Source organism: Talpa europaea, assembly GCF_964194135.1.
Source record: "Talpa europaea genome assembly, chromosome: 11".
NCBI lineage: Eukaryota > Metazoa > Chordata > Mammalia > Eulipotyphla > Talpidae > Talpa > Talpa europaea.
Genome location: NC_140078.1, coordinates 30,813,083 through 30,840,479, shown reverse-complemented (window position 1 = coordinate 30,840,479; position 27,397 = coordinate 30,813,083). Strand labels below are relative to the sequence as shown.

The 27,397-nt window shown below is 33.8% G+C and overlaps 1 protein-coding gene across 4 annotated transcripts in view; it reads right to left on the bottom strand.

The window, feature by feature from the left end:
- Positions 1–27,397, bottom strand: part of MACROD2 (mono-ADP ribosylhydrolase 2) — a gene marked incomplete at both ends in the record, with an annotated part of 1,814,301 nt that overhangs the window by 1,529,478 nt on the left and 257,426 nt on the right. The gene's annotated exons all lie outside the window — the stretch shown is intronic.

The following is a 27,397-nucleotide window of genomic DNA, read 5'->3' as shown; positions in this document are numbered from 1 at the left end:
CCATATGACAGAGAAAGCTATTGTTATTATTATATATTTTTCAGTCTAAAAGTCATTACTTGTTCTATGAGAACACATATGCTCTAGAATGGAATGTTAGGATTCATTCTTGTGGGAAGGGAGACATTAGAGAAGCTGACACCTGGACCTACTGTGCAAACCATCAATATTAAAGTTATAAACATGACCTTTGTTAAACAGTTTGAAAAGGAAGTGAAATGTGCAGATAAACCAGAGATGTAAATAAATGAAATATAGAAAATAAACTCGTACTGGGCACACACACACACACACACACACACACAAGTAAAAGGTGAAGGTGACCCATGGACAAAATATAAGTCTAAAGTCAAAAATATGAAATGTGAAGAAGCACACATTTTTATTTATTGAATCTTTTTCTCCTCTGTTCCCTGTGGTCTCCGGATTAGCTATTATTTCTTTTTTTCTGTTCATAGTCCTAGTTTCTGGACACTTGCCTAGTTCACTGACCATTTGGACAAAAATGGTGTGAGAACCACATGTGGCAGTTAAATTATTCTGTGTATCCTTTCTACTTACTAGAGTGCCATGTTTTACAGAAACTGAAATACCTAGTATTTAGGAAAAATGAGATGCAAGCAGCTCCATTTTTGAGGTTTAAGGTTTGATTGATCCTTGAGCATCAATTATTCAGGAGTGATATGTTCTAGGCTGCAAAATGGGGATAATGGTATATCTTAGAGGTGTTGAAAAAATGAGATGAGTTAATATCAGTGAAAAAAAGTGGTTAGGATAGGATCTAGAACATAATACATGCTCAATAAATGGAAACTATATTGAGTCAAAAATTTCAATTGTTAATTGTCCTCAGGAGTAAATTAACCTGCTTGAGAATTTGTATTAAGTCCTTTTAAATTTCCGGTGTGATACTCAGTCCACTATTTACTCCTGAGAACTTTACTATTTCCTCTATATCAGTTATACCACTTAAAAGTAAACTAAATTTTTATAAAGTATTATTCTATATTGAAACTGATCCTTCACTTTCATACTTCACTCTGCTTTTGTCTCAAACCAGAAATGATCTTTTCTTCTTAAAAATGAGTAATTTTCCCACTTGAAGAGGAGAAATATATTACAGCTGCAAAAATAAGTTGAATGTTTTAAAGAACTAGGCATGGTATCTCTCAAAATAGATAAATTTAATTCAAAAAGATGATTTGTGTGAGATCAGGGGACTATCCAAAGTGTTTTGTTTTGTTTTGTTTTGTTTTGTTTTGTTTTGTTTTGTTTTGTTTTGTTTTGTTTCTTGGAAAAATTAGGTCTCTTGTGGTCACTTCCCAAAATCTCAAGAGCATTGCCTGATTTGCAAGTTCATTTCCATGAATCTTATCAATATCAAATATACTCACATATTTAATGTATGCCTGCCTTTCTTGATAGATCAATAGAAAATGAGTACAAGTTATAAAAATATAATGCACTTCTGCCTGTTTTCTCTTCGAACCCAGCAACTGCCACAGGAAGCCTGAGCAGCCCATGAAGTCCATTTGGAGAAGAATAGAGGTGCTCCAGTACACAGCCCTGACAGCTCCTAGCACTGGTCAGTAACAATTTTATGAATGAATCCTCTTGAAAGTAAATCCTCCAGACCCCTAGGATGGTTTACTCTGAGGAGTCCACCCCAGGTGATAGCATATGTACAGAAATGATCTGTAACTATTGAGATTCATGAGCAAAATCGATGACTATTGTTATTTTAGGGCAGTAAGTTTTGCAGTGGCTGTATTGAGGCAGTAGATAACTAATTAAAATGTAGTAACATTACTTTAAAATAGTAAGAGCTTATTATGAGGCAACATGGTAATAAGTGTTTTAAGTATAATATCTCAATTTTCACAACAAACCCATTGTTATATGGGAGTATTGTTACTCCCAGTTTATATGTGGGTAGGATCAAGTACATACACAGATTAAGATGCTCATTCACAAATTAACTCAGCTAGCAAATAGCCTAAGCAGGCTATGTATGAACTAGGAAATCTGGTAACAAAGCCAAGAGCTGTTAGGAGAATATTCCACTAAATCAAAACCAATCATTGTCCTTAAAGTGCAAATGAGTCAGTATCTGCTGTTCTAGGCCTTGCCCAGCCACATTCTTCTTATCCTAATGAGAAAAACACACAATCAGATATACTATCCCTTCCTCACAACTGATCAGAGTGCCTCCCTGGTGGCGCAGGGGCTGATGCCTCAATGATACCAATCTATCGCCAGACACTACAGCAGAGTTTGATCCCAGGCCAGGGAGATAACGTAGGTGGCGCAGCAGGCCTTTTCTGTCTGGTCCTGTCTCCTACCCCTGCTCCTCTCAGCAGTGTATTTCAGTAGATCTGCCTGTTCTGCTCCCCACTCTGTCTCTTGTGAAACCTCTTACCCCCCACACCTCTGGCTTATGCCCCGGTTCTTGCATGCATAAATAAATAAAAATGAATCTTACCAAAAAAAAAAAAAAAAAAACCTGGTCAGAGACTTATTGCTATAAAAGTGCCCTACCCAGCTTCAGTTATTCTGGAAATGTAAAATGACTGATCTTTACCAAAGTTTTTTTAAATAAAATTTTAATATTGAAAATGATACATACTGTTTAAAAAATGGAAATCTCAGGCATATACAAATCAAAAAAGGATTCATAACAGTACTTAAATAAAACCACTAGATTTTTTATGTAAACTTCCTCTATTTGTGATGCACTATCTTCTTGACTTACCTCTAGATGTACTTTATATTTGTTAATATTATCTTTATTATTTTGAGAATTTTGTTCATTAAAGAGATGGGCCTTTATGTATATTTCAAATTGAAATAACATTGCATTATATTGTTATATATGTTTCAGGTGTCTACCATTAAATATCAACATCTGCAAATGCTACATGAATCTCACCTTAAATTTTGAAACTTTCTTTTTATGTATTTCTGCTTTAATTTAATGTCATTGAAGTCACTTAACATTATATCCTGGTAGTTTTCATAATTATATAACCAGCACATTCATATGTCATTCATGAAACCCTCTGAACACATTTTTAAATGATTCGAAAGGATCATCTCCCTTGACGCATTGTAATTCACATTTTATTGATGGAAAATTGGCTGCTTCCATTTTATTTTCTCTTATAAAAAGTCTATGATTAACATCAGGCAATTTTTTTAAGATAACTTTCTAGACCATAAATTACTGAGTTACGAATATATGAATTGCTAAGATACTTGATACATATATTTCCAGAAAGGTACAATTTTTCACTCCCAAAACAGAGTTACACCTCACTGTCTCCCACATTAATTATTTAAAACATTATTTTGTGTTTTATAGGAATGTTAGCTTTTATTTTAGTTTTTACTTTATTGATTAGATGTATATATGATTCAATATGATCTTATATAACAATATATGAATGTAATAGCAGCTACCTTTATTGAGCTCCAGTTTTGTTCCTGGTGTCTATTTAGGCCCTATATACACATATAATCTGTATGACATTAAAAATTAAGTATTTTCTTTTTGAACCACAGATTAGGAAGCTGACCGTAATTTTTTTTCTGTTACTTTACAGTAAGAATTGGGCTACTAGATGACTGGCGCAGGTGTATAATAAAATTGTAGATAATTCAAGTTATGTCCATTCTGCTTTAACTAATAGCTAGATATATACAGGGAAGGAACTATCTTCCAAATCATATTTTCCTAAGGGCAATTAAATATATGTTCTAATTTTCGATACACAGGTATGAGGTAAGGGGATTTATGAATTAAAAATTACTGTTCATATACAGCAGCAGCTCTCATTTTTTTTTTTGGTATTAGGACTCACTCTTTTATAGCCTTAAAAAATACTGAGTTTCCCAAAAAGCTTTTATTTATCTGGGTTATATTTCCTAATGTTTAATATGTTACAAATTAAAACAAAAATTAAAAAATTACAAACAAATTTATTTTAAAATAACAATAAACTCAAAATATTTACATAAAAAGCATATTTTCTGGTGAAAGCTATTTCCAAAACAAGAAAAATATGCAGAATTTGGCATTTTATTTTTCTATATATCACTTTCATGTCTGATATGAGACAATTAGGTTTCCATTTCTGCTTTAGTGTTCAATTTTCTGTGACATCAAAGATTGTGCAGACTCTGTGAGACTCAACCTTACATGTAGAAAAGAATGGGAGATAATGCTATCATAAAAATTGTTTTGGTCCTACAGAGCTATGGAAGAGATACTATATCACTTTTAAAATCTGTTATAAACACCACACAAAAGGTTGATATCTACTTAAAACTGAATAAGAAAAAGAATATATTTATATGACCTTGGTGTAAAAAATGATTTTTTGAATTAGACATAAAAACACAAACTTTTAAATTATAAATTTTTTTAATTAAGATAAAAGTTAAAAGACAAGTCATGCATTGGCAGAAGATACTTCTAAAACCAAATTTACAGGTAGATAATTATTATTCTGAATGTTTTTTTTAATTCTGTAAATCAATAAGGAAAATATGAATAGTTACGGAGACTAAAAAACAAGAAATGAAAATATGGCATTTCAGAGAAGAGAAAAACACAAAGGCCTATCTATAACACAGTATGAGGAGAAAAAATACCAAGGTATACAACTACAGATATCATAATATTGGCGTGATCTTTAGATTGGCAAAAACAAAACCCTGACAATTGAAGATTCACAATACTACTGACAGGAACAGAGCAACCAGTTCCATAGACTGCTGATTCCAATGTGCAATCCACTTTCCATTTTCTTTTCTAAGAACATATTTTGCTCAGTTGTGTCCTTCTTCCTACTGATAGCATTCTCCAAGGCAAACTGACCCCATCCCCTCAGCCAATCATCATGATCTTATCTAACCTTGTAAGTAATCAATTTAGGCACTGACATGTAATTCAGTTTTAGCCAGAAATATATGAAAGTAAGTCAGGTGGAGAAAGTATGGAGGAAAAGTTTTCCTGTTCTTCAAAAGAAACACAGATACATGATATCTGTAGTTGTTGTTTGTCTCATGTGATTTCTTGTAACATTGAGGAAAGTAAGCCATCTAGTCAATGAATTAGCCAAATCTATAGCAGCTCTTCCTCTGGATTTCTTATGAAGGTTATAAATTCTTTTTTTTAAAGGAAGTCTTTTTTTTTTAATTTATTTATACAATAGCTGGGGCATAGGCCAGAGTTGCGGGGGGTGGGGGAGTGAGAGGATTCACCGTAGACAGAGCAGGGAGCAGAACAAGCAGACAGACCGAAGACACTGCTTAGGGGAGCAGTGGGCGCAACAGGAGAGGTCTATGCACCAGGTGGGCATCTCCCTGGCCGACCGGGGATCAAACCCATGATGCAGAGGTTGCAGACAGCTTCACAGCGCTGCGCTCAACCAGCTGTGCTCAACCCGCTGCACTACTGGGGAGGCCCTAAATTCCTTTTTTCAAAAGATTTATTTATTTATACAAGAACTGGGGTACAGGTCAGAGGCATGGGAGGGTGAGAGAACTCACCAGAGACAAAGCAGGGAACAGAACAGGCAGATGGACCCAAAGCACAGCTGAGGGAAGCAGGGGACGAGGCAGGAGAGGTCTGCCGCACCATGTGGGTATCTCCCTGGCTGGCCGGGACTCAAACCCGCGTTGCAGAGGCTGCAGACTGCCTGACAGTGAGTGCTGTGCTCAACCCGCTGTGCCACCAAGGAGACCCTCAGGTTATAAATTCTTAAAGTCACTTTGAACTCTATTGTTTGAAACTTGCAAATAAAAAACAAGAATTTTGCAATAGCTAGTATACATAAAATACAGCCCTCCCCTAAGATCCATAAATTCCACTTCTGGGTATACAAACCAAAGAAACTCACACATGGTAGCAAATAGGTTAAAAAAAAAAAAAGTTGCGCATAGTGTCATTTGTACAGGAGTTCAAGTGAATTCATATGGGTAATTTTCACTATTTAGTATTTGTAATTGCTATCTCTATTCTTCCTGGAATAATAATACTACTCTCTTGGCTTATGAGTTCAAAATCATCCACTAGAGAGCAACAAGCTAGCACAAATCACTGACTTTATAAAGGATGATGCCCACCCTGGACTTTCTGTCTGGTAATGAGAAATCAATTTCCATTCTGTTTAAGTCACACTGGCCTTGATTTTAATTTAAAAACATTAAAGTATAACCACCAAATTTATGATGGTAGATGTCTCTGGTGAAGGAAAAAGCCAAGTGGATGAGAGAAAAGAAATGAGAATATTTTACCTTTATTAATTTTTACTTTATAAGAATCTAAAGCAATAATAAATAAATTAAAATAAATCTTAACCTTTGTTAATTCTACATGGTGCATTTCTATTGTGCTTTCTATTTCTTTTTGTTGAGGTAATATTACTTTTCAATACTAAATTGGCTTCAGGCATACACTTTCTGACAACAGCAGTCATTGTGATATTTTCTGTATTTTCTTTTTCAGAAAAAAAAAGGATGACACAGATAAAAGTTTACCAAAAAAGAAAAAAGAGGGAAAAGAAAGTGCTCTATTTTTAAAAAGGAAATGTGAGTTTCCTCTATGTATACAAATTAAAATAATATCAAAATCCTATATATCTCCCATTAAATTGATGCTTAGCACTGCCAATGTATGGCGTATATAGTTGTTCAGATAATATATATTTTTAGGGGGTAGGAAGGAAAATCTTTCACATGAAACAAATTCATTCAAAGCACTAGGACATCAATTTTACCTCAAAAAATTATCTAAAATTTTGTTAACACAAAGCTATAGCTAGTAGCCTTTTCATCAAAATTTTACTTCTAACTTAAAAAATCATAAGCAAATGTCCAAAAGATGGGCTAGTTATATTACTATTTGTACAAAACACAGACATACTAGGCTCCCATTATATCTGATATCCAGATATATGTGCTAATGCTGAGACAAGTTCACAATTTTCTTAAGTAAAAAAGCAAATAAGGTGTAAAGTAAAAATTACAGTATTGCCCTATTTTTAATAAAAATAATGTTGTTTGTGTATCAGTATGTTTCAAATGTCTGAAAGAGTTTTTTACCCCTCCCTCTGTTAACACTCATATAGGAGTGCACATTATTATAATTATTTTCATTTTCCTCTTATTATGATCATCACTTCCTAACTTCCTATAATTGACTAAACACTGTTTTTAATGCTATAAGTAAACTATAAAATTATAAACTTTATAGTTTAACAAATCTGATGATAGTAGAGGTTAAATACTTTCTTATAATAAAAAATACATAAATTGTTCCTAATAGCATAGTCTCCTTTCTTAACCACATTCATTTATATTTTAATAGATTGTAAGTATTGCATGTTAAAGATGTTGAGATGTTGAGGGTGTATTCCACCAAAAATCTATCCTTATGACTAATTTATCTTATGACTACTAGAACAATTGATTCTTAAGTGATTGAGTAAAGAAATTTTTCTGTTTACTAATGAAGAATATTGTTCAAAAAGGACAAGTCAATGGGCCTCCCCGGTGGCGCAGCGGTTGAGCACTGGGTTGCAAAGCTGCCCGCAGCCTCTACAGCACTGGTTCGATCCCTGGCCGACAGGCGAGGGTCCCACATGGTGCGCAGACCTCTCCTGCCGCCTGCTACTCCCCTCAGCAGTGTACTTCATCAGTCTACCTGCTCTCTCCCCTCTGGCTCTGGTGAATTCTCTCATCCTCTTGCACTTCTGACTATACCCAGTGCTTGTATAAATAAATAAATAAAATCTTAAAAAAAAAAAAAAAAAAAGGATAAGTCAAAGTAAGGAATGAGGCTCAGAAGAAGTGGAAATGGAAGTGTATACTACGCTTCCAGCACATTATATAGTGGATGAGACATGCTGAAATGACATTACTTTTTCTTAATATTCTTCCAAGTGCTTTCCTACACAAATTACAATGAACCCTAGCAACAAAGCATTTTTATTCCATTATCTAAGACCTATACATTTGTTCTGATTTTGTATTTTGGATGACTCCATTGCCTCCTCTGATATTATAGGGTTAGACTAGATGTTAATCTGGACATAAACCAGAAGCCTCTGAAAGCTGCTCCATATTCCTAATGGACATGAGGGTGATTTGACATTTGATGGTGACATGTGGTCTCACGCACACATCCTCCTTTAATGGTTGTAACTTACTTAGGTCATTCTAGCTCTCTTTGCAAGTGTCAGCTTTCACCCTCCTAAAGCAGATGGTTTCCTTGCCATAAAGAGAAGAACCTTCCCCAGTCAAGGGATTATATTCCTGCATGCAGAACAGATAATGACTTAGGAATCTCATGGACTGTCCTGTCAACTTACAAATGGCAGCTTTTGGAGAGGCTCAACTCTATTCCCTTCAAAGGAACGAAGAGGGAATGAGCAAAGTCAGGTTATATATGAGTATATATCTCCATAACTGAATATATTTCCAACCCTCTGCAATTAGATTGTATTATTTTATAATCTAATGCATAGATTATCACCACTCTTTTCATATTGTCACCATTATCAGAATATAAGTTTCATTAAATTGATATTAATTTATTCAATTCTAGGAAACATCTCTCCTCTTCCTCATTGCTCTCTATTAATTCAGCAATCTTCTCTATCTCTCCCAAAAGTTAATCACAAAGATTTATGAAAGGAATGTGCATTGTAAATGTTCTTAAACAATTTCCTGTTTCCCTAGCTTGTACTTCCCACCTCAATAACTGGTGTAAAAAACCTCAAACCTACATATAATGGCTCTTTCTCCCTCATATTAACACATTGTTGTTCCCTTAGATGCTCTGAAACTCTCCTTAATATCTCTTCAAAACTTTCCCTCCTTAATAACTTTCAGTCTCTCATTAATTTATGTTGTGTAGCCCAGAATGCATTTGTTCCTGACCTTCTTACCCATGGACTAAGAACAAATTTCTTTGTCTTTTCTCTGGGATTGGTCAGAGCATTTATTTAACTGTCATACGATGGTATGTATGTGTGAAGAGAACAAATATAGAAGGGAGGTTATTAAGTCTTTGGAGAACAGAGAAGGGTCCCAGGGGCTGCTACTGCACTTTCCTTGCCATCCAGTAAACATTTGTTTAAAAGCTGTGGAAAGACACAGAGCAAGCTAAGTATTAAACTCCAAGGGTCTTCTTAGTATGCCTGGTCTATTCTCTCTTCCCCTTTTCCATCCCTTTTGTTCTGTATGTCTACTACTATTCTCAAAACAAGAACTTACTTAGACAACCTCATACTAATTCCTCCTAGTCAGTTAATTTAGAGACTTAGTTGGAAGTCAAACCAATCTAAAAAAGAAAAAAACAACAAAAAAAAAAACAGAAAGGATGATAGTGAGTTGGATAAATGGCATTAGAAATTGTAAACCTTCTGAGCTTCAACAGCATCTGCTTCTCCTAGAACTACAGATAGTACTTTGATACCATCTTCAGAGTGCCATGAGTGCCAAGTTCTTGGGCTGACATTTGCTATGTAGTTACTAGATAGCAATAATATCAGAATGGAGATAGTAATACTGCTTTATTTAGTTAAGAAGATGGGATACAAATATGATTTGAAAGTTCCTTATAATCTTATTTATTGTTTAACCAAGAATACAAGATATAAACATAATACAAAATCTTTATAATTATTAAGCATTTATAATAATTCATTTATACATTTATAATATTTCTGCTTCCTACCAGAAAGGTACTTCTAATTTTATTAGAAAGCTATTTCTACTTCCCACTAGAAAACTTACTGGAAAAACATAGGATACAGCATTATTTTTCCAACTTCTTCCAAATATAAGGAAGATTTGTTTGCAAGGAACAAACAATGACAACAATAATGATAATATACTAAATTGCAGTATATAAAGTATGAGTAGAAGGGAGGGGGAAAGAAGAGAGAAGGATCAAAACAAGGGTGGGAAGAGCACAAGGAACTATGGTGATAGTTCGTGGGTGAATGGGTGGTGGGAATTTTACAGGACTATAACCAAGATGAAAATGCATACATAGTACAAAAATGAAAAATTATGTAAAAAGTATATAAAATAGGGCCTCCCTGGTGGCTCAGGCAGTTGAGTGCCACACTGTGGAGCTGTTCGCAGCCTCTGCAGCAAGGGTTCAATCCCCACCGGCCAGGGAGATTCCCACAAGGGGCCACAGACCTCTCCTGTCTCACCCGCTGCTCCCCTCAGCAGTGTGTTTCGTCAGTCTGCCTGTTCTGTTCCCCACTCTGTCTCTGGTGAATCCTCTCACCCTCCCGGGCATCTGGCCTGTACCCCAGCACTTGTATAAATAAAATTAATCTTTAAATATATATATATATAAAACAAATAATTGAAAATAAATAAATTAAAAAATAAAGTATGGGTAACAGTGTTACCTTTTTCTGCCTGAAATTCTAGATAAAGTATAACTCATGCAAAGTTTAAAATATATGTAAGTCCTACTTGCAAAAAATTTTAGTTATATAAAAACCAATGTTGACCTATAATTTTTGACATCAAAACTCTATCATTTATATCTTAATTCTTTTATTCTCTTATTTACTCAGTCAACAGGCTTTGTTCTTTGTCAATAAGATATGATCTGCTAAGCTTATTTCTGACTTGCCCAGGGAAGAAGAGGAGGACAGAATTACATGTGGCCATTTCAAAATGACAAGTCTGTTACATGGGCCACTGGAGAAAACAAAGAGGGGCTAAAAAGGAAGTGACTTAAATAGTTTCATATTGCTTCTATGTAAACACGAGGGTTAAATAACTGCCAAAAAGATTGTCAGCTTCCTTCCAAATGAAAGTTACTCACTTTAAAAAGTAACACATTTTTTATTACTTTTCAATTTCAAACGTTTCATTTTAAAAAAACATATTAAAAGTAAAAACTCATTAAAATGTAAATAAATGTGGACAATATTTGTGCACTTTTAATAAAACTTGAAAAATCTAGATTTCAATTTTTAAACACACCTTATGAACCCTAATAAAACATTTATGAATTTGTAGCTCAAATATATTTTAAACATCAAACAGAAGGTATAAGAACTTAATTAATGAAGGAATAATAAAATACTTTTAAATTCCCTAAATTTAAGGTTAATTACTTAGGTATGAAGGAAGTTAGGCAGAGTGAACTATAAAAATAGTGCTCCAACTTACATACAACATATTTATATAACTCATGCTCAGAAAATTTAAGTAGGTTTACATTATATAGAAAATTTTCCAAAGGTAAACATGACTTAATTTATAATTTATTTTTATTTAGAATAAATGATATTGTAAAACATTCACTTAGTCCAGCCCTATCAATTGATAATACCTTACCCCTAAAATATCTTGCAAACAATCAATTCTTACAAGTTCCGATAGGAAAAGAAATACTAATTGTTTCTATTAGTTAGTGTCAATGAGGGGCAATTTCCATAGTCATGTATAAGCAGCCATAATATAAAAGTCTTTGATTCTACTTTAAACATGTTTCTTTCAAGATTAAATATGTTTATGTAACTAAGTAATGTGGACTGCAGGTAATAGCAATCCCTAAAAGAAATCATCTCTTTTTTTTTATTTCTGGAAATCTTTCTCTTAGAAAGTCTGCTTGTGCACCCAAAATTAGCACCAATACTCCAGAAATAAAGAGACAATAATATGGTTTGCAAGTGAGGACAACTTTGGTTGAGATTAATGGTAGCTAACTATGTAGAAAGAATCACATGGCTTCAGGGCAATCTACTTCTATCTAGTGAAAACACAGCTCAATAACCATATATATATAGATCTTCCCTTAATAACTGTTAGCCATTCTTTCAAAATTACCGTTTTATACTAATCATTGCCAAGGATATGGAATTTGTCCTTTGATTTATAATTGTCTCAGATCCAGTCTTAGATACTGTTATCTCAAGGTCTGAGCACCCAAGACAGTAAGCAGAAGCATTTCTCAAATTGTATTCCCAAAGACAAATTGTAAAACACATAACCCAAATTAATATTAGTGGACTGTGTCTTATGAAATGATCCTGGTGCCACTCATCGCTTTGGGATAAAAAGCAACTATTCACAGATTTTACACCTGACTCAATAAGTACCTTTTCCAATTTAGTAATAAGCTCTTATATGAACCAATTTATTTGAAGTCCTTAACAGCAAAATCAGGTGGTCTCATGTCCCCATCTGCATAAATGAGAGACCCAAGGCCCAAAGAACTGAAATTCTTTTCCCAGGGCCACTCACAAAATTACCAGATCGAGAATTCACGAACTGGTTCCAAGTCTCTGCTTTTTTCAATGGTCCATTTTGAAATTTTTGCATTTTTAAACAAAGAGAGAAGGATAATAGGGCACTGGGAAGTAGTAGGGGATCAAGCAGAATCCTATATTCCCTAGGGTGGTATAGCCATACATGAAATTCCTGATCAGGGAATTAGGAATTAGTTTTGCATTTGCCAGTTGTCTCACCCCATAACTTTTAGGTAGGTATTTAACCTGTTCTGAGCCATAATTTTTTCTTTTCTGGGAGACCAAAGAGGTGCTTTATAATCCCCTTTTAAAAAATACCCTTTTTCCAATCTTTGAATTGTAATAGTCTAAATTGGGTATTCAGAAAAAGAAGGGTGTACCAAAAGGTGGGTAGACAGGCAGGCAGGCAGGGAAATAACCCCTGATTTTGCTTTGATTTCTGTTTCAAGTCCTGTAATGACAGATCTCACTCCAGCACAGTATGTTTTGGAAATATACTTAAAAGGGTTATATGATTGCTTTCAGGTACATTTTAAGTGTTGACTAATAAAAGGCAAATATCAGAACAGAAGAACAGTTTAATATAGCATTTTTCAAAATGTTTTAGTATTCTAAGGCATCTGTGACCTGCTAAAATCTAATTATTTCTCCAATACCCTTTGGAATTGCTCAGAAAGATGTGGTAGAGTTTCTAACTGGTGCATTAAGCATCTGGCCTGACTTCACAGAATTACAGATAGCTGAATGTGCACTCTCTATATATTTTATTAACATCCCATAGGCCCATGTTTAGATTGTAGTACTAATGTGCCCTGACATGCATCACTACCTGTTGACAGAAAAAAACTGGGCTAGACTTGAGAGGGGTCTACAAATAGAAAATCTCTTAAAGATGTTTTGGCAATTTAAACAGAAACTCTGTCTTAAAAAAAAAAAAAGAAAGAAAAGAGAAAGGGCAGATTCAAGTTTTTAAATTTATAAAACATGCCCGAGCTTCAGCATGCCAAATCTTCTGAAAATGGACTAATCTCTAGCATCCGTTCCTTCTTCCTCAAACTAACAGTATCCAAATTTCTTTTAGGGCATTCCCTCTTCTCCATTCTCAGCCATGTGTTTGAGTGGGGTTGACTATCTATAACTCTAACAGGGAATTTATTCTCCCCAGCATATCCCCTCATGCTCTCATAGTATGTCAGGAATGAGCATGTGATAAAGTTTAAGCAAATAAGACAGAGTGCTCCAAGCAGGCACTTCTGGGGTTCCTCTCTTCTCTTGAGCACAACAATTAGGGAATGTGCTCTGTGGAGCTGTTATTGCCTAAGGCAAAAGCCTGGAGCTGCCAACTGTCCACTGTATATAGCTTATGGAGGCTGCCAACACAGAAAAAGGCAAAACACTAAGATCCACAGATAAATTTTGAGATATTGTATCAAGCTTTATATGAACCCTTACTATACATATGAACTTCTCAGTTACATAAAGCAATACACAGTAAGGCTTGGACTTTCAATCACTTGCAACTAAAAGTTTTCAAGAGATAGTAGCCTAAGTCATTTAATAAACCAAAAGCCTGAGCTATTTTTGTTTGTTTCTTTTTCACACAAATGTGGAAGATTTTATTCTCATGAAAAAAATTGTGAGAAGATCATCAAGAATGTTCTAAGACTTGAAAGAACTTTAATACTTTCTAAGATTAAATCTCAAACTCATAGGTGGAGATGGTTTGGGAAGAATCTAGTCTTAATGGCTTAACTAGGATGTTCGACGAATTTGTGTGCAACAAATGAATGAGTGAGCGATGAGATATCTAAGTCTAGACAGTTTGGCAGGCTTGAATTAAATTGTTCCATGAAGTAATTATGTATTGCAATCATATTTAGCTGGGAGTTGGTTATATTTAAAGAAGTTTGGCTTTATTGTTTTTCTTTTTCTTTTTTCACTTGTATACAAAAGTAAATGGTATGGCCTGGAAAACCTGTTTGTAAATCCAATACCCCCTATTCTCCACCAAGGATATCTCATATAATCTCAGAAAAATAGAAAAATTCAAAGTCCTTTGCTATGTTCAGTTTAAATAGTCTTGGAGTTTTAAATTTGGATATGCTATTGGAGTGCATTTTCAAACCAATTGTTTACAATCTGCAACAAAATATCTTCTGTGCAAAATCTCATGTTAGATTCACAGGCTCACTTGCAAAACAAAACATAACAAAATACCAAACAATAAATACGTTTTCAACCCAAAATGTCTATTATAATTCAACAAAACTCTAAGTTCAATAAACAACAACAACAAAAATAATCATCAAGAAAATCTATTCTCCTATTCCCCTCTTGTCCTGGTTATAGAACTACTTCAAAACAAATATCTCTCTTTTTTTGTGGGGGTTGAGGGGAGTGGAAGTTTGTGTTTCTTTTTTTCTTTATGGTGACACACTTTTTTAATTACATTTTTTAGTCAATGTTGATTGACTAAATGTTGATTGACATTGTGCATGTTTTAGGTGTATATGTTCACACCTCTATAAATGTACCTTACCATTCTGCCCACCATCAAAGCCCCAATAATCCTCTAATATAGTCCATTGGGCAACCCAGCCCCTTTACTCCTTTTCCTCATCCTCCTCTCTGGAAGCCTCAGTTCTACAGTCAGATTTCTAGGGTTTGTTTTGGTCTGTTCATTTGCCTTGTTTTTTTATATTCCATGTGAGTGAAATCATCAGGTATTGGTCTTTTTCCTTCTGAATTATTTCACTTAGCATAGTTCCTTCCCGTTCCATTCATGTGGTTGCACATGGCAAGATTTCGTATTTTTTAATAGCTAGTTAGTATCAATTTTCTTAATCATTTTCTTTATCCACTCATCAGTCACTGAGCATTTAGATTGTTTCCATTGCTTGGTTATTGTAAATAGTGTTGCAGTGAACATAGGAGTGCATATATCTGTTCAAATTAGTGTTTTGGTATTATTTGGGGTAGATATTTAGAGAAGGGATGCTGCTCCATATGGTAAATCTATTTTTAATATTTTGAGAAAGTGCAAAGGGGTATTTTGAAAAAAAGCTGTCACTGGCCCTTTACTCCATATCTCCCTTTGTGTATTCTTCTATTACTGTTTAATGTCCCATTTTTCCAGGTCTTAGGATGCCCTCATCTTAATAATGACAGCTACCATAAACTGGGCACTTACTATGAGTCAGACACTGAGCTAATAAACTGAGAGAGATGAAGTAATTTGTCTACTGTAATATGGCAAAACCAAAATGGAGCTGAGGTATGCTAGATTCTGAAGCCCATGCCCTTAAACATTAGACTATATTTTGAGCTTATTCCTCTTAAGACTTCAGGCCCCACCTCTTATTACAGGTTCAAGAACTTTACACCAAAAATCAAGTGCCTTCCTTCCCCTCCAACCAAGAAAGTCATTCCCTTGTTGTAGCTAATCTCCCTTAGGAACAAATGAGGAAAGCAATCTGAAGTAACTCCGGATAACTCTTAACCTTTCCAGAAGCAGTACATACAATTTCAAAAAGGGTACATCTTATTAAAAGTTCACCTTCAAGTGGTGAAATTTCAGGTAGCAGTTAAGAGCAGGAAGTTAAACAAAAATGGAAGCAGCAAAAATGCACATATTTTTGGACAGGGTAGGATGCTGAGAGTTCTCTCAAGTGTTTGCCTCTAAAGTCACTGCTTTTAGTACAGATTAAATTTTTCACAATCTTTTGCATTCATCTACATTTTAATCCACATATGAAAAGAAAAAAAATACATAATTGGCATTCAGTGAATTCCTCCTGCCTTTATTTGACATGTGATAAAATGAAAGTGCCGAACAGATAATATGAAATCATAGAACAAATGGCAGTCTAGGGAATAGAAAACTCAGAACTCCTAACTCCCATGCTATTATACTTTCTATTTTAGATACCTATAACAAAAATCACCAATTTATCTTTCTTTTCTGTTTAAGGTCTTTCTAAGTGGAGACAATACTGATTAAATACGAATATAAGCCCACAGGAATTTGTCCAGGCAAGAAGTCCTCTTTAAATATAGCTAACTCACAATCAAAAATAGCTTCTAGAAAGAATTATTTCATAAAATAATTTAATCCATTTGTTTCTTTTGCAGTAATAGAAAAAAATTCCACAATTGATGAGAGATCATATGTTATTACCACCTCCCTTTCCCTAAAAAATTCAGCAGCTACCTTTCAGTTTAATTAGTGCTTCTAACATTTCTGAGAAATTGGCTTTTCAGCAGACATTTGAATTCTAAAACTGTGATTCAATGGGTCTGCCCTCAGAGGACAGCAAAAGCACAATCATAGAACAATAGGGGTCAATATATCTCTTATCAAGGGTTCACCTTCTACTTTGATACCATCCATTCTTGGAGAAGAACTCAAAAGTTGAAGCTGCTAGCAAAGAAGCATGTAAACAGATAAACTAAGTGACACTAATGAAGAGGCCATAACCAAATACTCCTGGAAAACATAATTAACAGGTCTCCTTCAGAAACAAATACTTAAAAAGCCAAAGGAAAAATTGTGACTATCTAACAATAAAACAAATAGTAATATTAGTTTAAGGAAATTACCCTCCAGGTAAATATAAAAGCAAAATTTTTTCCAAAACTATTAAAAAGTTAAATATACTTAGTGGAAAACTTATGGGCCCAAAGCAATTGTTGGTCAAATTAGAGGAAAAAAAAAACAAAACAAAAACAGCCATTGAAAATAAAAGTCCATGATTCTGTTAGACATAGAAATTTATAATATCTTTGTCTTACTATTGTCCAGTGTTTTTTCATCATGCACCTTAATTAAAATATTTTTAACACAAGCAAAACAAGCCCTAAAGATTATTTTCTTGTTGAGACCTTTAGAGCATGTTCAGAGTAGCAACAAACACATCAGAAAGGAAAATATTCTGTTTAACTGTTCTAAAAGTTTTTATTTGAGAGAGGGTCCTCTATATATATAAAAATAATCTACTGCGTTCTAAAAAAGATAGACAATCTGTGAAAGTATCTGAAAAATATTTTCACTTCCTAAAATATATAAAATGGTAGCTTATGCATTATCTCCAAGGAAATAGGACTAAGTACTTCAATATTTTATTTTTTAACATTCCTTTTTCCCTTCCCTGAAACATATCACTTTCATTAAAACCTTATTCATTTGTCAAAAAAAAAAATTCACAACTGGGGTTTCTGGCTTCATAATTATAATATTACTAAAACAAGTAAATAATGAAAGTAACATAATTTTGGCTGACTTTTTTTCAATACAGATGGCTTAAACAGAACACTAACCTGTATTTTTCTACTGTAATATTATAAATATCTTTCTAACATGCTTGTAATTTTTATAAGCATGCTACCATTACCTTGTTACAGTAAACTTTAGAAAATGTTGAGATTCCCAAGAGCAGCCTACAATCCAAATGGCATCTTAGTTTTGGCAGGATGAGAGCTTCATTTTGGCTTCTCTCACTCCCTCTAGCGTTTGCAAAGCTCATCGCTCTGATTATCCAGTTACCTCACTGAATAAAAGCTTGGCTAAGTCCTGCCCATCTATGACATCACCCCTTCCTCAACCACTGCGAGGTGAAGCTTTAACTTCAGAGTTGGAGGTGGGCTGTGTGCAGTAAACTGGAATGCTCTCCCTCGCTCACTCCACAGTGTGGGAGAGATCTGAAGCAGGACAAGCTCAGCCTGCAGCTGCCGCTGGCTTTGTGTGGACTGGACGCGGAGCTTGGGAGAGGGGGAGGGTTATTACTCCTGTTCACAATCAGTGGAATTACAGCTATATCCGCAGTGTATATAGGATTGCTTTTTCTCATCTTCCCGGTAAGTGTTTTCCGTGTTTTTCCTTATGAATGTCCCAGAAAGTTTGCTTGGTTTTGCTCCCTAGAAAGGAATAACTTGGTACCATGAGGCATCCAAATCGAACATTTGTTCTGTCACCGGTGCGAGCTATGTATGTGCGTGCAAGCCAGCAGGGAAATTTGTAACTACATAGCCAAATAAAGAAGTTTCTTAGAACGGTCTTTCATTTTAAAAAATAATCATGAATGGCTATTTTTCATCTCATGTAGTTGCGAGTTGAAAAGAGTTTTATGGAAAACAGCAAATTGTAAAGTTAAATATTAAATACAAGGCAGATTTTCCACAGATAGGAAAGTGAAAGGTCTTGCTAACTTGGCGTATACTCTATGTGTGGTATGATCACCAATTGCTGTTTTTACAACTGTGAAAGAAAATCAATAATCCCTCAGCCCATGAGTGCGCAGTACATGAAAAGCATACATCTTGCTCACAGCTAGCCTAGCTACTCCTGAAGACTTATGTGCCTCAGTAAGGATTAACAGCTACACCTAGATTTTAAAGCTTGCACTGCTATCCGGCCAGAGCTGCTTCAAGCAAATCTCAACTAGTGAATTCAACTCAGAGGAGGGGGAGACTATCTTCCAAACATGTTCCCTCTCTAGTAGAATGCCAAAATCCATTGCTGGGGCAAATGTAGTATGTGACTGGCATGGTAATTGGCAAAGCCTACTCAGAAAAACTAACAAAGCTCACCCTGGAAGCTATGCCTGATGTATGCAGTTTAGGATGGAAGGGTGAAAAGAGGAGCAGAACCCTCATCAAGTAGGATATACAGAATCTCCATTCACTTGCAACTTATAGTAAGAAAATCTTATATTTAAAGGAAAAGCTTTTATACCACAAAGCTCTCAAAAGTAGTTAAAAGTATCTTTTCAAATTTTTTGTTCAGTGAATTAGCTCTGAAACAAAATGGTTGCATAGAGGTAAAGAATGCAACAGGCCTATATTTTCTCAGCATCTGGAGGAGGGGGGTTAATTTTTAATTAATTGATTGATTGATTGATGATTAGAATAAAAAAGAAAAAAAGATCGGATATTTGCCTATTATGAAAACAAACTCTCTAATAGTTTTAACAATTAGCTATTTGTAAATTTTCTATGTAAATCTATCTGCTCTAAAATGCACATGTTATTTCATTGGCAAAAAACTACATGAATAAAGCTATTAGAAGTGCTTCAGCTATAGCAATGCTTTCATTTATTCCTAACCGCATTAGGATATCCTAACCAGCATAAACATGAAGAATTTGTCTGTTTTCAGGTAGCATTACTTATGTTGCCCCAAAGATGATACTCATCTCTTTTGAAATGAATAAAGAAATTAATAGTTTAAAAGTGCCACAAAATATTAATGTTACCATTACTACTCAATGTATAATATGCCAAGTTTTAATATACAAGTCAAAGATTTGCTATTTTGTGTGTGTACACAAAATATGCACACATGTATTTTTAGTCTAAAAAAGGTGACTACGTGTATTTAAGTAGGAAAAAAATCACATTTTTTTAAAACTAGAGAATGACAAAACACATGAAGTCCAAGGAGCAGCAAAGATGTTGGTGAATGAATAAACATAATTCACTAATATTGTGATCCTGTATTATTATCAGTTCTTAATTGTGGTTTTCATTTCTCTGCACCCCCCCACCCACTTTAAATCAATTATGAGTAGGTTCAAAATGTCCAATTAAACAATACCTAAATAAAAGCACTTATGAAATACATAACTGGGTAAAGTTTTACAAAATGAAGAAAAACTGTAAGAAAATTTGTCATAACTGAAAGTGGCAGCAAAATAGCAGGTATGTTTCTTTTGCTTTCAAATGTTAATTAAAAAGCCTCCAATTCTATCAAAACTTTTTTAGAGCTAAATGAAGCAGTGTGAAATAAATTTGGTTGAAATCTTGTGGCTGTCAGACTTTGTTAGCAAGCTATTAATTATCTTTACCCCGGTTTCTTCTCTAGACTATATTGCCCAATCAAATAGAAACTCCAATTATGCTCACCATCTCCTGCCTAGGGACACAAGACCCTAATGAAGGTTCAGTGTCTCTAGATGAAAAATAAAATTACCAGCTTTAAACATGCAAGTGCATGGTGGAGAGACTTGTCTATGCTTTTTTTTGGCTACATACCCTAAATCATCCTCCTTTTCCTAGATTATTTTGAACAATTTTAAATGTTACAAAAATCAGTTTGCCTTGTATTAACATTATATTAATGCTTCTTTTTGCTTTTTTTATTTTTGATATGTCATCGTCCATATCATTATTACATTAACCATGTCATTTAATAAACCACTTCGTTAAAAATTGGCATTTCAATACATCTTAACTTTTCCAGGCTTTTTAAAAAAAAGTGGGTGGGCTACAGGCTACATAACAGAAATTGTGGTTAATGGCAAGATTTGAGCTAACTCAAAAGTTCTGAATCAACCCCCTTAATATTCTTATAGTCATACCAGACTATTTTAATAGAATTATAAATAATTGCTGAAAATCAAGTAAAGTACGCCATAAATGAAGGCAATGAGGGAAATAAGTTTCAGTAAATTTTTCAAAGGCAGTAATTTCTTCCCTCCTTTTCCCCTCATTCCCTCTTCTTTCTCACCCCCCCCCCCACCTTTTTGCCCCTGAGGCCTTCACTGTTCTTCTCAACGGGAGGCTTTGTTGTAATTAAACCAGAGAAAAACTGGCCGACAGCAGCCAACATCTGACTTGCGGCTTCTGAAAGCAGTCTTCTGGTAGAGTGTACCACCCCCCAGCGGGCAAACACTCTATAGTAAATCTCTCAGAGATATTAAATCTCAAAACTGCATTTTTTCTCTTCAGAGCATTAAAAAAAGGACTGTTTATGGGCTTCATCTAACATTGCACCATTTCAAAAACTTATCACAAGTCAGCAAACCAATTTCTAATAAGGAGATGGTTTATAATTGTCTTCTGAAAAAATCCTTTCTCTTATGAACTAATAGGAATATACATTTGAGATGGCATTTTCCAGTTTCAGAACGCAGATAAACATCAATGCATTTGGATGAACACCACTCTAAAAATAGTTTTGAAAGTCATGTTTATATGTTTGGTAAAGCAGGTTGTCTACTAACAACTCCAAAAAAAAGCAATTTTAAAGCAAAATGAAATTAAATATAGATTAAGCTACAGCTAAAGTTCCATTTGTTTTGCATATGCATAATCTCTTTTCTAGCCCCCAAATCAAGTGTCAGGAATATATAAAAAGCTTTCTCCAGGTATTAGTCTGCTTAACTGAGAGGAGGGAAAAATTGTTCTCACTTGATGAGACAATGACAGCTTTTGTTCTTTAGTCTTCACTTTACATAGGCACAAGTTACCGGGGAAACTTGAAAAAAAAAAAAAAACCCACAGACCAGGTTTGGTTAAACACCATATTTAAAGTGTGCTACTGGCCAGTGGATTGATCAGTGTATTTGTTGATTTTCCTTCTCTTCATTAAGTTTAAGTCAATAAAATCCTGCTCTAACATGAAAAAAACAGTGATTTATGATTTTGAATGTTCTTATCAACCAGCACAGTGCTTGGCACAGAGTAGACCCAAACATTAGTTGATCTAGTATATGGAAATATAAACATTAAAAATTAAAACCACATCAACCCAATTGTACTCATAACACTGAAAAAGGATTTTCAAGTTTGCAATGGTTTAAAAAATGTAAGCACAGTTTTCATTGCAGTTGCTCCAAGGTCAATGCAAATATAAAACGTATCCACTGCCCATAGCTCTCTCTTTATTGCTTTACCTTTACCACCCTGTAAATTAGTATCTTATTCATTCTTACAAGTCTTGGTTCTCTAATTCATTTTGTCTGGCTTTAATATCATAAAAGGAAGCAGCATTCACTATGATGAAAGATAACATTCCACTTTGCCTTTTTGTTCTAAGGATGCTCTATTTAACTTTACAAGCCAAAATAAATGAAGCAGAATTAGATTCATTTATCATAAACCTATTGGGGAAAAGAGCCAGTAATATAAGGAGAAAGTAAAAATCCTTTGCTTTAGAACTTTTATACCCTATATTACATAAATAAAAGAAAACCTTCTTGAGGCTAGAAAATAGTCTGGATAAAACAAGTATGAAAAGACATACTTGCTTCTCTGCTTCTCAGCAAACCCTTCAGACTTCATGACTCTCAAGAGAAGAGTTAGAGGTCCTGCTTGCCTGGCATTAAACAAAAGAATTGGAACTTTCCTGAAATCTGATGATCGTGGAAAATTTAACTACCAGACAGGCTGCTTAGAAAGCATTTTGCTGTCACTATCAACTAACCTGATATACTCCAGTTTTTCATTTTAACTATATATGTAATTCATTTGAAATGACATTTGTTGTTGCAAGGACTTAGCATTCACAGGTTGATCATTTTGCTGTTGATCTCCAGCAGCAATTTAAGCTTTCATATATAAATTACTTTCACAAATCTCTAGATTCTGGTTGTATAATTCCAGTTTACCTGGAAATATTCACAAACTTGGATAAATTTGATTAAGCTTGTTTTCTTCAGTGTCAAGGTTATATGCAAAATAATGCAATTAACAGATTAAAAGTTCTACATCCCATCTTACTTTTAAATTTAATATTTTAAAATTTATCATTAGCAAATTATTTTGTGAGGGAAATCATTAAAAAGAAGCTACAATCTCAAAACTCTACACTTAAGATTTTCAAAAAATGAGCAATGATTAGTCAAAATCAATTTAAGTCAAAGATAGCAAATAAAGGACTTCAAAAGTATCAAATAAATCATATAAAAATGTAGAATGCTTAAATTTTAAAAAACTTTATTTACATATCAGATTTCTAAACAAATATAACTTGTTAAATTATGCTAGTTTTATTTAAATATCTCAAAATGGTAGTATCCACATCTTTCTTAGGTATACAGTGGAAATAAATTGAAGGCTTTTCACAGAGTTGATAATTACATGGGACATGCATTTAAAAACTGCATAATGTTTACTTACATAAAGACATGGACTAGAAAGATTCCTACCAAAATTTTTATTCAACTGTGAGGTGATTATGTTTTTCTTCTTTTCACAACAATTATAAAAGTTCGATACCTAACCAATGGCTCCATCAAAAATAATTTTAATATATCCATTTAAGTAAACATGTTCCAGTACCCCATTAATATTATTTTTGTAAAAGATCTACTTTGTTTGTTTAGAAGGAATGTCCTCTTTCAAAAGTATGCAGACATAAAGGTTCTGCAGTCTATGTTGTTGTAGAAACCTGGACCCAGTGTCCATGCCAGTGGGTGTCATTTTTTTTTTCATCATTAAAATTCAAATATAATGTCTCTATGTGCTTGAATACATGGAGCCAACTCAGAAAAATGAAAAGTCTAAACATGGAGCCAGGATTGCTTATTTTAGATGAGAGATCCTGACAGTCTTAAAATGCAAAGTAAAATTGTTTAGCATTATAGTTTCAAATATAGAGGGGAAGGGAAAGAGATAAAATATAAAATACTAAACACACAAATTTGAACTGTTTTGAACTTAAGTAAAGGGTGTAAGTGTTAGGGGGACAAGGACTTTGAAGAAATTTTCATTTCTGAAAAAGTCTCCTTCTCTCCAGAGTAAGCCAGCCTATTATTTTTGCCTTTTGTTTTAATGTAATTTGGGGAGAATGACATTTCCCAAAACCTTAATGAGACTTAAGCTTTCTGTTAATCCCACATTATTACCACTATTGTATCAATGGCAATGTGAGTTTGCATATCAAACAGAGCATAGGAAGCAGTTTCACAAATGTAAAACAGAAAAAATAAACAGATTAATCTTCCTTCTTTTTACACTAACTTAGATTTGTCTCTCCTCTGGGTTAAAAAAAGTGAAAATCAATACATATTTTTAGAGTTTGATTTGATGGAAATATTTATTGTCCAGATACAAGTTCAAGGGCAGTAATTTATCTTTGGTTATCATTATCACTATCATTACAATCACCTTGGTCAACTCTAAGCTGATCTAACTCCAGGGACAAACAACACATTTTAAATCCCTGTTCAGTACATCCATCTTCTTAGCTTTAGAGTGTTCCCTGAATATGAGAAATCCTTGACTACTGGTATCCTTTTAAGCAGGTTCTAACCTGTTATTTTTATAATGGATTTTAATTAATTTCTGTTGCAATTTAACGAAAGTAATTGTTTTCTAAGCTTAAATTAACCAAATTATTCTAAATGTTGAATAATATTCCAGCTTAAAAAACATTTACAGCTGGTACTTTTAAAAATCACATTGCAACTAAAATTTCAACAGCCTAGTTTTCCATGTTAAACATCATATACTGAGGAAACAACAATTTTCAAGAAAATATACTACTGAAATTCAATAAAAGTGAGCAAAACCTTAAAGTCATCCAGTAATACCTCACATTAAATGGTAAATCATCAGAACTTTTCCTCTGTGGGCACTTTGTAATATCCACTAGAGACTACTTTATCCATTTTTGTTTCAATTTGCCTAAATTCAAATTAAAAATATCTGTAATTTTTTAGATGTACCCTTCTGTTAATAATAGTGTAGGGATCCGGTGGCATCCTAAAAGAAACTGAATTTTTAGAGAGAACCAGAAACACAAATTTTGGCCTTGTTTAACATTCACTTTCAATAGTGTTTGAATTCTGGAACAGATGCTATCCTTGTTGGATGCTAGGTAATTACTGAGGGAGAAGCAAATTGCTTCTACTTTAGTCCTTAATTTCAGGGTCAAATATTTCCATGATTCTCTAATATTCCCTACATTACAGAAAGTACCTGAGTGGGTAACCCTGCATAATAGATACTGATCCTACCCACTATCTCCAGTGTCCTCCCAGCAAAATCTACATATGCATATTATGTAATGGACAAAGCAGCTGTTAAAATCATTGGTCTCTTTGGGTACACCTCAATTCTTATTTCAGAAAAGAAAAACGCAAGTACTGGAAATTGAAATGTACATGTTCAGACATAGAGAGAAATGCCTTATAAGGCTTTGGTATGGTTTCCTAATGGTCATTTTACAGACAGATTGAAATAACAATCCATTCTATTCCAAATACAGATTGTTCAAGTTCAGTTTGCTAAAATAAAATTAAAATTGAATAATTATGATTGTACTTCTTTTGGCCAAGTATACTTGAGTAACTAGTTTCAAAATCATTGACTAGTCCTATAAACACCTCTTAGGAGGAACATGCTAGTGTCTAATTCTGTAATTGGGAAAAATAGGGCCTGCAGTAAAAGTAAAACAGGATACTGGGCAACTCAAAAGCCTCTTAACTCTTTATTTTCAGTTCTTTAAATGATAGATTGTGTGACTGCATAAAACCATATTCAGAAATGTCTAAAAAAAGTTATCATGGCATTTTGTCAAAAATCCTTCCTAAGTATATGCTTACCTCTTTTGCATGTATTTGTTTTCTTCTTTTTAAATATTTTATATCAACGATATAAAAGTGAACTTCTAAAGATTAAATTAATCTGAATTAGAAAGTCATTAAAGGGTGCTTAAATGAAACTTTGCTTCTGCATTTTAAGGCAAAGTATCACTTAACAAATAGTTAACAGTAAAATTTATATTGGGTGACAATATCAACTTTAGCCCCTACTTTATTTATATAATACAATGGAAAGTAAAAAACAAAGAGGTCATTTTATCCCTTCTGTTAACTGCTATGATGAAAAATGTGTTGTTTAAAGAAAAAGGTGAAATTAAATTTCCAAGATATTTCTCTAGTATGTCAAATTCTGTTTATTAATAGTTCATTAAAACCTTTTACTTTCACAGGAGATGCCCAGTATATTTTAAGGAAGAGGAATATAAAGGAAATCTAGTATGCTTCCTTTTTTTTCCATGAAGAATATTTGAATTAAATTTTCTTTGCCTCTTAAAAAAGAATACCTGTGCTTGCATAACGTGACCATACCAGAAACTCTGAGAAGGCAACAAGAATCAAAAGCTGGAAATAGCTATTTCACAGTAGGTAATCATACCTCAGGATGTAGCTACTATACAAAGTTTATACTTGGATAATCCTGGATGGGAATAAAGGTGGGTGGTAACTGCCTGAAAAACCTATTACCATACAGGCCTTAGCATCATGAATGGCTTTCTTCATGAGGATCTGAAGTTACTATCTCTGACCACATTGCACAGAAGAGCCAATAAGAATTTCAAAGAGAGCAATTTTCACTAAGGGAATTAAGCTACACAAAAGGAACCTTCACACAGAAACTCTATCAGAAAGGAGAAAAAATACATAGGAAGCCATGTGTTCTACATAGTAACAGAAAGCTGAATTGTATCTGGCCCCCACTTTAATAAGCTTGTCCAACATGCTGAACTGCAGCTGGATGTTCACTGACAACAGCAATCCTGATCTGGAGGTGTGCGTGGCATAGGATTACTTGAATAAACAGTGAAGAACATTTCCAAGGACTAAACAAGAGTTTTTAAATCTCTCACCAAGAAAATAATATATGTGCATTGGATTTTCATTCACGCAAAATTTACTCACATCGTTCAATAAGGTAGGAAATATATTAAAGTTTCTTATTTTCATGCCTGAAATTATAAAGGCTAATTAATACCTAAAAGTGCAAAATAGATTATATTACACAATAGATTGATATAAATCTATAATTTTCCAGCCATGGGGAAAGTTGAAACATAGACTACACTGAAACTTAAAAGATATAAACACATTGTGAAAATATGAAAAAGAATAGAGTAAACTATGTGCATAAAGCTATTAAACTATATAGTGTGAAACATATTACAAAATGTGAACAAAATGGAATTTCCCACTAAGATTAGTTAAATGCGTTAACTATATAATTCTTTCCTTCCCTAGTGTATATGAAGAAGGTTCCTTCTGATTTTCTTGCTAGAACTATCTAACAATCTTTAATATTAATTATCAAAGAAAAAGAAATAACACTAATAATTGACTTTACTGAGTTTGAGGATGTCAGGTGTGCAACGATACCTACATAGTAAGAAAATTTCTTGTTTTGTTTTTAACCACACATTTCTATACCTCTATGGCCTTCTTTGCTTTTTAAGAACAGTAATATCTTTAAATATAACAAATCATATTCCTATATGTTAATTAATTATGAATATGAGAAAATCAGAAATTTCATTTGCTTAGTGAATAGCTACGAAATTGATATCA